Genomic DNA, 15,989 nt, shown 5'->3' with positions numbered 1-15,989 from the left:
AACCTCAGCATATCTTTTTATAACAGAATTTATTCCCATTTTGTCATCAATTTAAATCCCCGATACCTCTTATTACTATTACATCCTTGACCCCTTCCCATTTTTTTGAGTCATTATCCCCATTACAGCTCTACTTCCTTCCTTATCAAACCCAAAACCCACAATGCATCACTTTGAATACTCTCTAGCAAGCATTCTTAAGATCTCACTCCTCTGTTCTTTTTTACCACAACCATCCTGTAAACTCTCCACTCAGTATCAGTATAACCACCCACTGTCTGCTCCTTTGAGTTAATGAGTAAAATCTTAAAAAGAATAGCAGCTCCATAAGTGTATACTTTCTCTAAATATGTACTACTTTTTAAACTAATTGGTGTCAAAAGGGTTTGCTCCAAAATAGTCTTACCAAATAATGAAATAATTAGTTGTAAATTTATACCTAAAAACTCTGTAGCAAGCAGCTATCAGACTACTTTTTACAAGTGCGCTTTCCATGTGGTAGTCACTCGCCACATGTGCCTATTTAAATTTAAATTAATTTAAATTCAATTAGAAATTCAGTTCCTCAGCTGTACTAGACTCCTTTTATTAGCATCACACTCTAATCAACTACTAAACTCATTTTAAATATTCAATAAACACAAGTGGTTAGTGGCTACCACAATGGAAAGTGGAGATTATAGAATATTTCCATCATGACACAAAGTTTTATTAAACAGTACTTCTCCACATGTTCTACAGCAAGACTGCTTAGCCATTATTTCAGTTCATACAACCTATAATTTCCCACCTAATGCCATCCTGGTGGTTTCAGGAATCTTGCAAGCTGCAGCACTGAACATGTTCTATGTTCATGTACCAAAAGCAGCCAATAAGGGCAGCAGCATCAAATATATCTCTTACCATCACCCAAGACAGAAATCTGCCCCTAACCATTTGTATTCCAGCCCTCTTCTAATCATGGAGCTCTTCTCTCCCCACACCCTGTCATTAAAGGAATATACTTAAGAAAAATGTACTTAGTGATTATCTTTCAGATTTTACCACCTGTGGAAGACAGAACTCTTATCATGGCACATGTAACTCACATATCACCACACTATACCATGGCAGAGGCTGGAAGTAAAAAAGTGTACGAAACCAACTCAGGCTTATTTTAATGCAACTATCAATAATAATAGCAGTTAATTAAAAATTAAATATCTAGTACAAATGCTAAATCAGACAGGATGCTGGGGCAAAAGACATAAACTAGTACTGTCCTAGGCAAAAGCAAGACACACCATCATCCTTGAAAAAGATAAGAGGGACTGGCGCTTTCTGAACCTCTAAGTTATAAAAGTTCTAGAAAAAAAACTTGACAAAATAGCATGCCTTACTGTAAAAGTCAGTAGAGAACATTACATTTTGCATGACCATAACCATTATAATGGCTTAATTCTCCTTAAAGAAAAACATGTTTACTACATAGCTGCTTAGTTTACAGGGGGAAAAAAAAGAAAAGAAAAGAAACTGAAAGGAAGGGAAGGAGGAAGGAAAAGAAATGATACAATATGATACAGAGAGCAATGTGTTAGGATACCCCTGGATTTACACCCAGTTTCTTCTGAAATGATGTAACACATGGCCAAACTAAACTCAATAAAAGGAGGTTATTGCCATCACCTATCAGCCGTATCTCCCTCAAAAGGAAATGTTTTGCAGAATAAATTTCACAGGAGCACTGTAAGAACATGGATGCCATCTCAGTTCTGATGATGATGAGCGATTTCCAAGATTCCTATACTAGCAACAACTGGTAACTACTTATGAATATGAAGAGCACAAGTATTTATCAAATGGCTGCTCTACCTTGGAACAGTACTTTGCAGCAGTAAGAAATAAAGTTGATATAAAAATATTAGCTATAAAGTTAGGCATATGAAAATGTTAGAAAAGGAAAACTCTGGGCTTATCAAGAGTTAAGAGTCTATATGTATGTTTTGATGGAAGAAATCAACAACTAATTATTTTTCCCAAAAGGTATAGGAATGGCACCTCCCTATACATGATACTAACATAACCTACATTCATTAAGGAACGAGAAGAGATTAACCACAATCCTAACACTGAAAAGGATACCTGGGCAGAAATATTTTTTGCATCCTTGGTTTTCACTACATAATTCAATAATGAAAAGTAGAAATTAGCAACTCTTCCCTCTCTGAAATTTACAAGAAAAACTCCAAAAAAAAAAAAAAAACCCACAATAAATTAAGTATAAAACACCACAAAGCATACTGTGGTCACATGGTAAAGATTATTTTCTCAACCTTATTTTCAAGTTCTGAAAACTGAGTAAGCTTTGCTATGTAAACGGTGTTTCCCTTCTTTTGGTACCAAACCTCACAGAATAATGAACAAACATAATCCATAATCTGCGTAGACAGTCAAGTAAGAGCAAGTACATTCCAGTATTGTGTAATTAGAGCTTTGGGCCAATGTTGTAGACTCACTCAATAAAATAAAGGAGCCTACAAAACTTTTCACCAGCTTGCAAAATAAAACTTTCCCATGTTTAGCAAGATAGAAATGCACCGTTTGTCAGAAAGTCAGTACATTATGAAGCTATAATTTTCATGACAATCTCATTTTCCTTAAATTATACTTAAACTTGTCTTATTTTCTGCATTTTACCAACTGGCAAGACAACCAGAATCATATGTTAGGCTTTATGAAAATAAACAGGTCTCTTTTCCACTTTCCCTTGGTGTACACATGAGAAGGATACGTGGGTAGGAGTGGGGAAAGGAATCATGTTTATTTTGAGAAAACAGCCTACCCACAATGTAATACCACTTTACACCCACCAGAATGGCTAAATAAATGAGATAATATCAAACAAATGTTGCAGAGTATTTGAGACAACTAGAATTCTCATTCTCTACTGATGAGACTATAAATTGGTACAACAACTTTGGAAATCATTGGGTAATACATACTAAAACTGAACAAAAAACACACTAATGACCCAACAATTATTCTACAAGGTATATTCCTTAGAGAAATGTATGTATGTGCACCAAAAGACATGTACAGGAATACAAGAATATTGCATAGGGGCCCTATCCAATATGGCCCCAAACTGGAAACAACCTAGATGTCCATCAAGAGTAAAGCAGGTAAATTACGATATATATATAGTTGCACAATGGACTACTATAAGGCAGTGAGAATGAATAGCTACAGTTATGCACAACACGGTTGGATCACATAAACACATACACTTAGGGTAAGAAGCCAGCACAAGATTGTACATGCTGTATAACAATATATGCATGTCTTTGAATGTATGTTATACTTCAAAAGTTCACTTAAAATTTTAAAAAAGGAAAGAAATATTTAATAAATAAATAAGCACCCTGATCCCTTGAAGTTCATAATAAAATCCTGCTCTTTGTGCCATATTTCCTCCATCCTAAAATTGGAACAGGACAGTCTTTTGAACCTTCCCTCATGCTAATTTAAAACACTTTAATATTAAAACAAAGGCTATATTAAGGTAATAGGATGCAAAAGTCAAATCCTTTTCAAGAGAAAACACTGACTTAAAAAGAATTTAAATACCAAAGTTCTCCCCTCTCCACCACCTTGACCACACTCAGATCTTCACCTCCCTTCCATCCCTCAAGAATTCACTCTTCTCTGCCAATTATTCAGCAGAAACATTTCAGAAGCACTGACCTACCCTAGCAGGGTACTTATGATGATTAAAACAAATAGAGTATGGGTATAAAGTCCTCAGCACCATGCCTAAGTACTCAATGACTAAAGACTATTAATAAATCTCAAATAGTGAGTTCTTCCAGGTCAAGGGCTATTTCCAATTCATCACTGTAAACACAGAACCTGGCATTTAATAGTTATCCAGGAACTATTTATGAAGTAAATGAATGATGTGAACCCTAAATAGAAAAAACAATAAAAATAAAGCAAAAGTGTGAATGAGGGAAAAATCAAGTTCAAAGGAAAGTCTGAATCTATTTTTATCATCAGAATATATGACGAGATCTTAAATCTCAAGATGAACAAAGTTATGTGCATAAAAACCATTAAAATAAAAATTGCCTTCTTATTACCTTTCCTCTATGTGCTACACAATGCAGAAGTATGTTTTAAATAAAAATAAAACATGAGTCTGTAATATTGAAACCCTTTAAAAATATTTCTGAATGAGTTCCTTATGAGATTTACAGAAATAATAAGTATATATCACAGGCTATTTTCAAGATATCCATCACAGCACATCAATATTCTGACTAAATACATTATAACAAAGATGGGGGAAAAGGGCAGATTATATCTGTACCTTTATAGGGTATTATTTGTACGGAAACAAAAATGTAATTTAGATGTCAAAATTGTCAAGACTGCAATCTTACATTAGTTTTTTAAAAATCAAATCAATAAAATATTTTAATCTTTAATGTATGCACAAAGTATCAATGAACCATTTGATAAGGTCCTTTTTAGCAATCTACTTAAATATATTAGATCAGAAATAGCATCACTGTTTTTAATTAACCAAAATATACAGAAGCACTTAACTACATATAGAGCACCATTCTTTATTATTATTATTTTTTTTTTTTTTTTTTGTCGTTTTATTGTGACCGGCACTCAGCCAGTGAGTGCACTGGTCATTCCTATATAGGATCCGAACCCGCAGCGGGAGCGTCGCCGCGCTCCCAGCGCAGCACTCTACCGAGTGCGCCACGGGCTCGGCCCTAGAGCACCATTCTAAATGTAAATATAACTCATTTAGTTCTCACTGTCATGAGAGGTAGAATTGTTATGAGAATTAGAATTGTTACTCTAAGAAGTGGTACCATTATCATTTCCATTTCATGGAGGAAAAAAACTGAGCCTTTAAGTAATTTGCCTAAAATACAAAGCTATTAAATGGCAGGATGACTGTATGCTCTTAACCTCTATGCTATGCTGCCTGGAGAGCTCTAGCGTAAAGCGGAATTAAATTTGTACTGACTTCACTTCATGTTAGGAGACTGTTTCACCCTGAATGATAACCATAAATCGGGAAGGCACTAATTCCACCTCTCACTAATTCTAAGATACACAGATTTTTAACATTTCTGAAATGGATAGTATCTTACACCTGTAATCCAGTGTTCTCATGCTCCCCTTCTCTCTCTTTCTCTCTCTGGGGTACATAATAATGATGCATCCGGTAACTTTTTGCAGATTTTTAACATTTCTGAAATGGATAGCCTCTTACAATTGTAATTCACAGTGTGTGCTCTATCTCTAACATAAATAATGATGCATCTACAATTCAAGAAATTATAGTATTATCTATACCTTATGGGTTAGTGATAAGAAGCAAATGAAATAAAATATCTAAGGTACTTCTTCCCTTTTAACTAAAATGATCTGTGAGGAAATTTGATGTAAACGTATCTTTACACTATAGTAAATTGTCAGTTTCTCAGGCCTATGTTCAAATAAACATGGTTATACCCTGCTAAACATGGTTACATTCTGCTAAGAAAGAAAACTGGTTTCATTATACAAGGGGTTTTCAAAAAGTTCATGGAAACACTCATCTTTTAATTCTATTTTTCCATGAACCTATTGAAGTACCCTCATACAACTTGAAGAAGAAATTTTTGTTGATAGGAGATGGGGGTGGGGGAGGCAGATAGACAATCAACAGCAAAAATAAATCAGACACCTGAGAAAATTAAATTATCAGTAATATTAAAATATAAACCAAGATACTCCCACAATTCTACTTGATTCAAGTCAGTTCTCAAATGCCACCGATAAAATGCTCATATGAAAAAGTATTTTCACCATTTTAAATGATGTATTTTGAATGTGATCAGAAATGACCAAATATGCTTTGTGTGTATGTGCCCATGCCCCACCTGAGCTTTTCTACCAAAACTGAATATATTAAGCTTAATTGCTATGTTAAATAACTGGTTAGTAAAGGTTTAAACTGAGCCTAAGAATTGCCACACAAAAATTTAATTATATGAAATTCAATTCATTTAGGTATGTGGTAACTTCATGTATTTGTGCTTGCCTTGGCAGTTTCTGAACAAATTTATATTCAATGTTATTTTATTGTCATATAGAATGAAAACTATTTACCTTTCAGGGGAATTCCCCACTAAAACATAAAAAACTGTATACAAATAATGACTGAAAAACACCTTGAGACTATTGCAATCTTTACCTTAAAAATCAGTTAATTAGTTCCGAGACAGGAAAGTTATCAAAGGTAAAGAGGAACATTACATAATGATAAGTGGGTCAATTCTCCAAGAAGATATAACAATTCTTAACATATGCGTGCCTAATAAGGAAGCTTCAAAATATGTAAGGCAAAAACTGATAGAACTGCAAGGAGAAACAGATGAATCCACTATTAGAGCTGGATACTTCAACAATGCTCTAACAGAAATGGGCAGATGCCAGTAAGATACCAGTAATGACATAGTTGAACCCAACAATACCATCAACCAACTGGATACAGTGTACATCTACACACTATTCCATCTACCAAGAGTAGAATATAAAAATGCTGACGAGGATGTGGAACAGGAACTCCCATTCACTGCCAGTGGGAATGCAAAACGGTATGGCCACTTTGGAGGTTTGCTGGTTTCTTACAAAACTACACATACTCTTACTGTACCAATCCAGCAGTCTAACTCCTTGGTACTTACCCAAGGGAGTTGAAAATTTATGTCCACAAAAAAACCTTCACAAGGTTGTTTACAGCAGCTTTATTCATAATTGTCAAAACTTAGAACCAACCAAGATGCCTGTCAGTAGGTCAGTGGATAAACTATGATACATACAGACAATGGAATATTATTTAGCATTAAAGAGAGCTATATTAAGCTATTAAAAAGAAAAGAGCTATAAATGAAAAGACATGGACTCTGAGACTTAAAATGCATACTACCAACTGAAAGAGGCTAATCTGAAAAGGCTACATCCTATATAATTGCATCTATATCACATTTTGGAAAAGGCAAAACAATAAAAAGATCAGTGATTGCCAGGGGTTGGGGAGAGGAAGGATGAATAGGCGGAACACGGAGGATTTTTAGAGGATTTTGAGCGTTGAAATTACCCTGTATGACACTATAACAGTGGATATATATTATACGTTTGTCCAAACCCATATAATATACTGTACAACAAGAGTGAACCCTAATGAAAACTATGGACTTTGTGTGATAATGATGTGTCAACGTAGATTCATCAATTGTAACAAATGTACCACTCTGATGGGGGATGATTATAATGGAGGAGGCTATGTATGTGTGGGAGCAGGGTATATAGAAAATCTTTGTACCTGCCACTCAACTTTGCTGTGAACCTAAAAGAGGTCTAAAAAATAAAGTCTACTAAAAAAAAAATTTTTTTGAAATCACTCATTATTTGGGGGTAGGAAGAGAGGGGAGGAGAGGTACAAACATATTTTACACAAGAAAAAAAATCATTAAATTTGCTTCTTAAAACATATCCAGACAAGTATCTTCTTCATTAGCAAATCTCATATAATAGTCTTAAAGCATGATACTACTTTTTAGGTACACTATAAGCTTTCAGATCTATATTAGTTATTAAGAGAATGAAACCCCTCTTTTTGTTTTTAAATGTTATCCCTAATCATTTTTATTCCTATATCTAATAGAGGATGAAAGCAAATACAACCACTTGGGGATGTGGGGAAAACAGGTACTTTCTAAACGTATTCATATTGCACAGATGAATATTTCCATCATATTTTCACTTTGGGTGTATATACAACCTATCCCGATCATGTTTGAGGTAATGCAATTTTATATCTGAAGATAAAAAAATTTTAAATCTACTAGCTTTTACCTATATAAAGTTCAGTCTCACATAGTTATATTACTTGATTCAGAATATAATGCTAATAATTATTCTGTCTTTTCTTACAACATACAGACAGGTCTAAAGAATATGAGACAGGAGCTATGCTCATGTTCGTTATAAGATAAAAGGCCTATAAAACTGTGCCTTTAAGAAGAATAATAGTAAGGCTGGGCAGTTAGCTCAGTTGGTTAGAGTGTGGTGCTGATAACAACAAGGTCCAGGGTTCAATCACTGTCCAGCCAGCCACCAAAAAATAAATAAATAAATAAAAATAAAAGTAAAAACGATAACAGTATATGAACAGCATACAGTTGTCATGTAAGTATTCAGATAAGACCTACAAAACTAAAAACCACAGTAAAGACCAAGAGCAAAAGATATTAAAGCTAGTAAGAACTAGTAAAAAGAAATGTTAAAAGTTACAATTTTCTTAATATAAAATTTAAGGAAGGCAACCTTGGCAATGAGAATAACACAGCAATGTTTCCACAATAACTCAAGATGGTATTTCAGAAGCAAGTTTTGATAGAGCTGACCTCCTTTTTATTTTAAAAAACATGCTTTCTAGAATTTTCATTTACTGTGTTTTTAAAATCCATTTTAACATCATTTTCCCTTCTATTCCACTATTTTCTATGAGACTTTGACCTTGCCAATTAAGGTTTTGCCAACTACAGTATATTTCAGAAAGTAATCCCTATAGATGAATTGTGTTCCACTCATAGTCCAAGGACTATTAGATTCTATGATGCAATACAACTACCTAAAATAACATGTAAGATATCAGAGGGCTGTTTTCATTCTACTGAGCCCAAAAGCATTATCACTGACCATATCCTCCAAGTTTAGTAGTAAACCCTTGGCAATCCTTAGCAAGGCCTTCATTTTCAACTCCCTAAATTTGAGAAAAAGTAATATGTATTTAACACATATTTCTCTCATAATAAATTACTAAAGTATAACTGAAATATTTAAGTTATCAGTTAATGATTCTATAAGTATAAATTTAATATATAAAATATAAAGCTAAGCTGCAAAAATAAAACATCACCTTAGATAAATCCTAAAGCAAAGATAATCTTTAATTTTTGAAGATATTCAAAGATACCTCCACATTTGGTGACTATATGGGTGGTGATGATATTAATCAAAACAGCAAACACAAGAAAGGTACAAGTTCAAGTGGGAAACCTTTGAATGGCATGGCTACCTCTCCATCCTACCACCCATATGCTTTGGCCTCAATTCCTGCCTTTGCATGCTTTCAAAATACCTAAAATACCGTCTCTTTAAACTTCCTTACCACTGCCTTGCTCTCTCCCCCTCAGTTTAATTTGCCTTTCAGAAACACTCTGTCCAAGTGTCACTTTCTTTAGAAAGCCTTCCTTGATGCCCTTTCTCTGTGTTTCCAAGGCAACCTGAATAAACAGCTATGACAGCACTAATCACACTGAAATAACAAATATTTAATTTTCCACTGTCCCTAGTCACTGAGTTCTAATAACATACCTAAAAGTCTAGTATACAGTGCATGATAACTTGGATTTTTTAAATGTACTCTGAATGAATGAGTTGTGGAATAAACATTTGAGATACTTATAGAACATCCAGATGGTGATAAATAGAAACATGGGTCTCAGCTCAGGAAGGAAGGTATGATTCATGTTATAGATATAATTTTATTCTGAATTTAGGATTGTAGCTTTGGCAGATTAAAACAAAATTCATCATCAAATGGATGGACTGACTACTGAGAAATGTAGAATTTTCTTCACGTTGCTAAATCTAATATGTACTTTTTAGTTCTAAATTGATTTTTCAGCTGCATTCAAAATAGTTGACTGGCCAGTCCCTTTTTTCCAGCCTACTGCCTTACCTTCAGTGATACCAATGAAACTTTCCTCCAACCTCTATCTAGCTACTCCTTCTCAGTCTCCTTTGTTCCATTTCTTTTTCCCAATGTTTAAATGCTGAAGATGCACAGGGTTTAGTCCTAAACCCGCTTATCTTCTCTCTATATATTCTCTCCTTAGGGAATCTCATCCCCTACCCCAAGACATCAATGATAAGCTATACGCTGACTATTCCCAAAGTTATATCCAGTCCCAACCTGTTTGCTGAGCTCCAAATCTATTTATCCAGTTGCTACTACGAAACATATCCACTTGTATGTCTCACTTTCAAGTTTAATTAACTCTCAAACTGAGTTATGATCGATACCTCCCCTTCTCTGAAACTACCAAACAGAAAACTGCTCCTCCTCTACAACTCCCCACCTTCAGCATAAGAACTACTAGACCTGGAAATCAGCCTTTTCCTCTTCCCAGGCCCACAAATCTAATCCATCACCAAACCCTATCAATTTTACCCCCCAAATATTTACCAGATCAGGCTACTTTATCACTGCCATCCTGAATAAGATTCCATCATCTCTTGCCTAAATTACTATAACAGCTGAACTCTATGCTATTCAAAATGTGGTCTGTGAATTAATACCGGTCCACAAACTTTTGTATCGGTCTGAGATGAAGTAAACACACAAATGGAGAAGAAGCACTTAGAAATTTTTATAGCAATTTGACACTGCCACAGCATCTAGTTTATTGTGTTAGTAAAGTACAAGTATGAATTGGAAATTAAAACAAAACTGGTCCTTCACCACAGATAAGTTTGGGAAGCACTGACCTAATTGGTCTCCCTGCGATTGCACTTGCCTCTCTCGAACATGTCCAGAGCACCCAAGTGATGTTTAAAAAAAAAATTGAGTAACTTATTCAGCTGTTTAACATTCTCTGTTGGCTTTCTATTGCTTTTAGGATTAAGTACAAAATGCTTAGCACGGATTTTCACCATTGTGATCTGCTCCAGTCTCACTTCCCATCCACCAACCTCATGTACTAGGGTCCAGTACCCACCGGATCTTTCAGTTCTGGAAAGCTGCAATCGCCAACATCACTTGTGTAACTACAGTTCATCCTTTAGATTTCAGCCTAAGAATCCTTCTTCAGAGAAGCATTCCCTGATGGATTTGGGCTTTCATTGTTTACAATAATTTTCCTTTGTAGCACTTATCATAACTATTTTTTATAATTTTTTAGTTTCTTTATTCCCCAACAGACTTTTGCCTTCATGAATATGGGTATGCTCTTTCCATTAACATGTGTCCCCAGACCCTAGCACTGTGCCTGGCAAAGATAAGTTGTTCAATAAACTTTTGCTAAGTGAGCAAATCCAAATCAGGATACAAAACAGTAAGAAGGACCACCAAATGCAAACACCTTCCATATACAGTCATATATAGGCTTGGGATAAGACATTGTACCAGGTGCTTTACAAAAGTTAAATTTCCTTTTCTTCCCTAAACAACCTAAAAAGACAGGGAAACCCCACTGTTAAGTTATAAAAAATAAACAAAAAGGATTTTCAGAAAGTGAAGGATTTTTCTTAAGTATTCAACAAGGAAGTGGAAGGTCTGAGAAGCAACAACAGTAACAGACTACAGAACTATACTGCTTGGCTGCAAAGCTTACTGAACTGTGTGATTTTGTAGAAGATAAGTAATCTGCTTCTCAGGTTCCTCATTTCTAAAATGGGGATCATAATAAAGCCTTCTTTAAATAATCATTATGAAGTTTAAATAATATATAAAAATTCTTTGAACCACTGCTTGGCAAAGGGTTTTATAAATGTTAGCGATTATTCTCTTTAATATTATTACCAGTCCTCACTTTAATTTTATCTACTTACTTGTTTATTGTCTGTCAGTGTCACATTAGAATATAAATTACAAAAGAGCAGAGACATGATTATTATCATTTCCTGACAGAGCTTTTCTCAAAGGCTCTGCAGTAATTAAGACCTACAAAAACAGATTTGAGTGACTATTTTCTCAGTTCTCTCAGGAATGGGACATAGCTAGCACCATCCTAGTTAACAGGAGATGAGGTAATTCATTACATACTTTGAATGTCTTCGAGCATTAGGGCTTGATTTTCACTGGAACCATAGTTGAGAGGACCTCTCTTATGTATCCCCAATGCCTAGCACAAGGTAAGTGCTCATTAAATATTTTTGGAAAGAATGAATACTTACAAAACCAAAGAAACAGTGCTAAGCATACAGCAGATACTAAATATCAATTCTATTCTATTCCTTCAAAGTTCCTATAAGTCTTAAAAGTCTGACTCTAAGGGAGTCATTTTTCTTCAGCTTGTGCTGCCTATACTATTCAAGGCCCAAAATTCAGAATATAGACACCAGGAAAGCCAAGAAACAAAAAAAAAACAATGTTGGCAGGAACTATGTGGAAGTAGTAAGAGATGAAAGATAGGCAGAATTTGGATATGCAGGAGAAAGAGCAAAGGTTACTCTAGGTCAGAGAACAGCATTAGCAAAGACAGTATCACCCAGAGTATGGAGCAAGTTCTCCTGGCAGTACAAAAATGGTTGTAGGCTACAGACAGAAGAATATTTTTATTTTATTTTATTTTATTTTTTTAAAAGATGACCGGTAAGAGGATCTCAACCCTCGCCTTGGTGTTGTCAGCACCACGCTCAGCCAGTGAAGCCAACCAGCCCTCCCTATATAGGATCTGAATCCGTGGCCTTGGTGTTACCAGCACCACACTCTACCAAGTGAGCCACAGGCCGGCCCCAGAACATTTTTATTTTGATATGTTCATATTTTTACATGTAATTAGGATGGTAAATAGTGATTTCAAATTTTTACTATTTATAACAACACTAAAGAAATATCTATTTAGATTTTTTAAACTGAGTCAGTTAAAAACGTATTAAGTAAACAATAGTGCCCAAGAGGTAAGCAAATATGGCAAACTGTCAGGGTTTTAAAAGTAAGTAAAATTTGGTAAACACCAAGCAAAGGCATGTGAATATGAATGAACATAACAGATGAAAAGAAAAAAGCCACCAATCTTCTAAATGAGGCCCAAGCTCTATCTTGAGTAGTGATTCAAGGTAAAGGTCAAATGGGTATGAAGAATACCACCAGTTTGGAGTATTTAATTTGCAGCACTGAAATTCTTATCTGTAAAACCCTCATTTTCCATTCCAGTGAACCTGCTACACACTTCAACATCATTTATTTTCAAAACAAAGATAAAATTGTAGAAGTTCCAAACAGATATCTGAAATAGACTGGCCTATCTGTAGCTTGGTAATTTACTTGAAAATAGGGAACTAAAACCCTATATTTATAATTAACTTACACAATAACAAAATACAAACCAAAAAGTGTGGTAAAGGAAAAAGTAAGAAGGCAGCTTTCCATTCCCTTTCTTTCTCAGAATTAACCTACCAATTGCCAAAACAAGTCAAGCTAAGAAGGGAGGATAAATGTAATATTTATCAAATGTTTATGTGCCTGACACTGTTCTAAGTACTTTACCTGCATTAACCCGTGCAATCACCACCACCATCCTATGAAGTATATCTTTATCCCCATTTTATAGCTGTTTAAGAATACTGAGGCCTGGAAGGGTTAAATAACCTGCCCAAAAGCCAGAGCTGGAAGGTGGCAGGGCAGGGGGTTAGACCTTGGCAGTTCCACTACAGATGCTGAGCTCTTCACCACTATGCAACATTTCTCTCAGGAATGATGGGATAATAATTTGAAATATTCCACAAGTCCTAGCATAGAGGGGGAAATGTAATTTTCGAAGCTATGAACCCCTTACTACTTGAATTTCCAATCCAAGAACAATGGAACCAATTGTAAAGAAATGAAAAGATGAGTTTTATAATAGCGCAAATTCTAGTTCCAGGATTAGTCAAATATAAAGAAGCATCAGAAACCTCCAAAGGATGACTTAATGATAGTGTTCACAGTCATGAAGAGAAATAAGCGGAAAGTTAGGATAAGCAGAAAGTGAATCTATTCCTACCCAACTCCGTGACTGCTTTGAGGGAGAAAATAATACCATCTCTTTTCCTTTTTGTGAGTCAGTACACAAATTCATAAGCTCAAGAAGAGGTAGAATTAGGAAAAAGGGTAGCAGCAGGGAATTAAAAGAGGGAAACTCATGATTTGTATCCTTCAAGACTTAGACCCTGAAATGCAGGGTTAGCTCGATGTACCCTGGTAAACGTGCGCGAGATTACGAAAAGGCAAGTGTGTGCTCGAAGGTAGGGAGGGTTGAAGGCATGACTACTGGGGGGGAGGTACTGAGTGGTCTGGAGACCTGAGAACTCACCCTAAAGTGTACTAACAGGGATGACAGTTTCGAGTGTCCGTACTAGGGATGAGGAGGTACCGGATGTGAACGCTGGTGGTGGTGGACGAAGGGGGCAGTTTCTTGCTTTGGGCAGTACTCAGAGTGGGTGGGAAAAGAAGGAATAAAAAGGCAGGCGTGGAGCTATACAGGTATAAAGGAAGAGAGAGACCGACCAGAGGAAAAGAAGGGCGAGGCCCGTTGAGAAAACTAAGGGGATCCCGGTAGGCGGAGGCTGGGAAATCGAAAAGGGGACATCCCCTGGGGAAGTAGAGACGTCGTAGGGGAGGGAGGTCCGGGAGGCGGAGGACGGGCTGGAGCACGGGGGAGGACAGGCAGCCCCCGAGAAGGCCGAAGGCGCGCCGCGAGGGGGAAGGAGGCCGCCCGCCCTGCCACCTGAAGGGGGGTGTGGGGGAGGAGCGAGGGACCACGGCCGCGGCGGGGACCCGAAGGGGGAGGGACACTTACCCGGACGTGAGGGGCGGCGGCGGGCAGTCCCGGAGGCGGCTCCTCTTGAGCTGAGGTGGCTGCCCGGGAGCCCGAGGCTGCGACGGCGGGGGTGATGGCGGCGAGTCCCTGTGGCGGCCGCCTCCGCCGAACCGCATCCCTCCTCCCCGGCCCGCCCTCCTTCCCTATCTCCCGCTCCTAAACTTCTTCCCCGGGATAAACAAACCCGCCGCCAGGGGCGGCCGCCTCCGCCGCTCCCGCCCCCGTGCAGCCCCCCCTTCCCGCCCCGTGCCGGTCTGGGCTCCGGCTTCCGAGTTAAGGCTCCAGCCCCAGCCCCAGCCCCAGCCCACGAGTGCGCTTGCGCGCGGCGGCCGCGCCGGCTGGCGAGGCTCTTTCTCCCTCCCGCCCGCGCCGGGCACTTCCGGGCGGGCCCGGATCCGTCGTCGGGGTGTTGGAGCTGCCGCCGCCGCCTGGTTTTGGGCGCCCGGCTGTGTGGGCTCCGCAACCAGGGCTGCTGTGGCGGGGGGTGTGGAGGGCCCTCGCTCTACCAGCACCCTTCTTCGGCCAAGCATAAAAAAACTTCCCTGCCTTGAAACCACTGATACGCCTCCTAACTGGTCTAATCCACCCAAGGTACGAAAAGTGGCGACCGTACTTGAGCCCGATTTTCTGGGGCTGCACCGGTCTAGAAAGCCAAGGTGCAACTTTTGCTGAGCTCCTCTTGCGAGCCCAGAACCCTCTGAACTACAGAAACCCAAATAGCAGTGTACAGAATCCGAAGAGAAATGGAGAACAGTCCAGGTAGACAGAGGTAGTGCCACAGTGGAATGGTTTTCAATTGGAGAAGCTGAGTCTCAGCTGAAAGGCTCAGCCTAGGAGTGGAGGGATGCGGGATGCTTGGGAAGTGTAGAAGAGCAGGCGGCAGCCCGGGACTGGACGTTGGTAAGGCAAACTGTATCTAAGCAAAGATCTGAAGAGGTGAAGAGATTGCCTCGTCTCTTCAGATATTTAGAATTTAGAGAAAAGAGTGACAACAGAACTTTTTATTAAGCACGCCCATGAGAGAAAGATACTTGATCTACATGCCCAGAGTAAACGTCATTGAAGGTTTGAGGGACCAACAATTCAGGCTTTGCCCAGAGTAGGGATGATCCCAACTCTTTATACTTTAACTGGCTGTGCATTGATTAACTTCTGATTGATTACTTGCTTCCCAAGAAAAGGGAGGGGCAAAGAAAAATCTTAAGTATTTTACTGTGTGCTGAGCACTGTACTAAACATAGACTTGTATCATCTCTTTCTAATCCTCTCAACAACTTCTCTACAACTTCGTGGTAAGAATTATTACCACCTTACAGAAAAAGCAATGAGGACCGGAAATGACAGGTAACT

The 15,989-nt window shown here is 37.8% G+C and overlaps 1 protein-coding gene across 4 annotated transcripts in view; it reads right to left on the bottom strand.

The window, feature by feature from the left end:
• SPOPL (speckle type BTB/POZ protein like) overlaps window positions 1-14,783 on the bottom strand; it is a 46,210-nt gene extending 31,427 nt beyond the window's left edge. For all 4 annotated transcript variants that reach the window (XM_063106779.1, XM_063106787.1, XM_063106797.1 and 1 more), the window contains exon 1: window positions 14,619-14,783. The gene's annotated coding sequence lies outside the window, so the exon portion shown is untranslated. The remainder of the gene's footprint in view (window positions 1-14,618) is intronic.
• Between the last annotated feature and the right edge of the window lie 1,206 nt (window positions 14,784-15,989).

Source organism: Cynocephalus volans, chromosome 1 (genome assembly GCF_027409185.1).
Source record: "Cynocephalus volans isolate mCynVol1 chromosome 1, mCynVol1.pri, whole genome shotgun sequence".
NCBI lineage: Eukaryota > Metazoa > Chordata > Mammalia > Dermoptera > Cynocephalidae > Cynocephalus > Cynocephalus volans.
The sequence above is the reverse complement of the archived record's forward strand: the minus strand, read 5'-3'. Positions and strand labels throughout refer to the sequence as shown.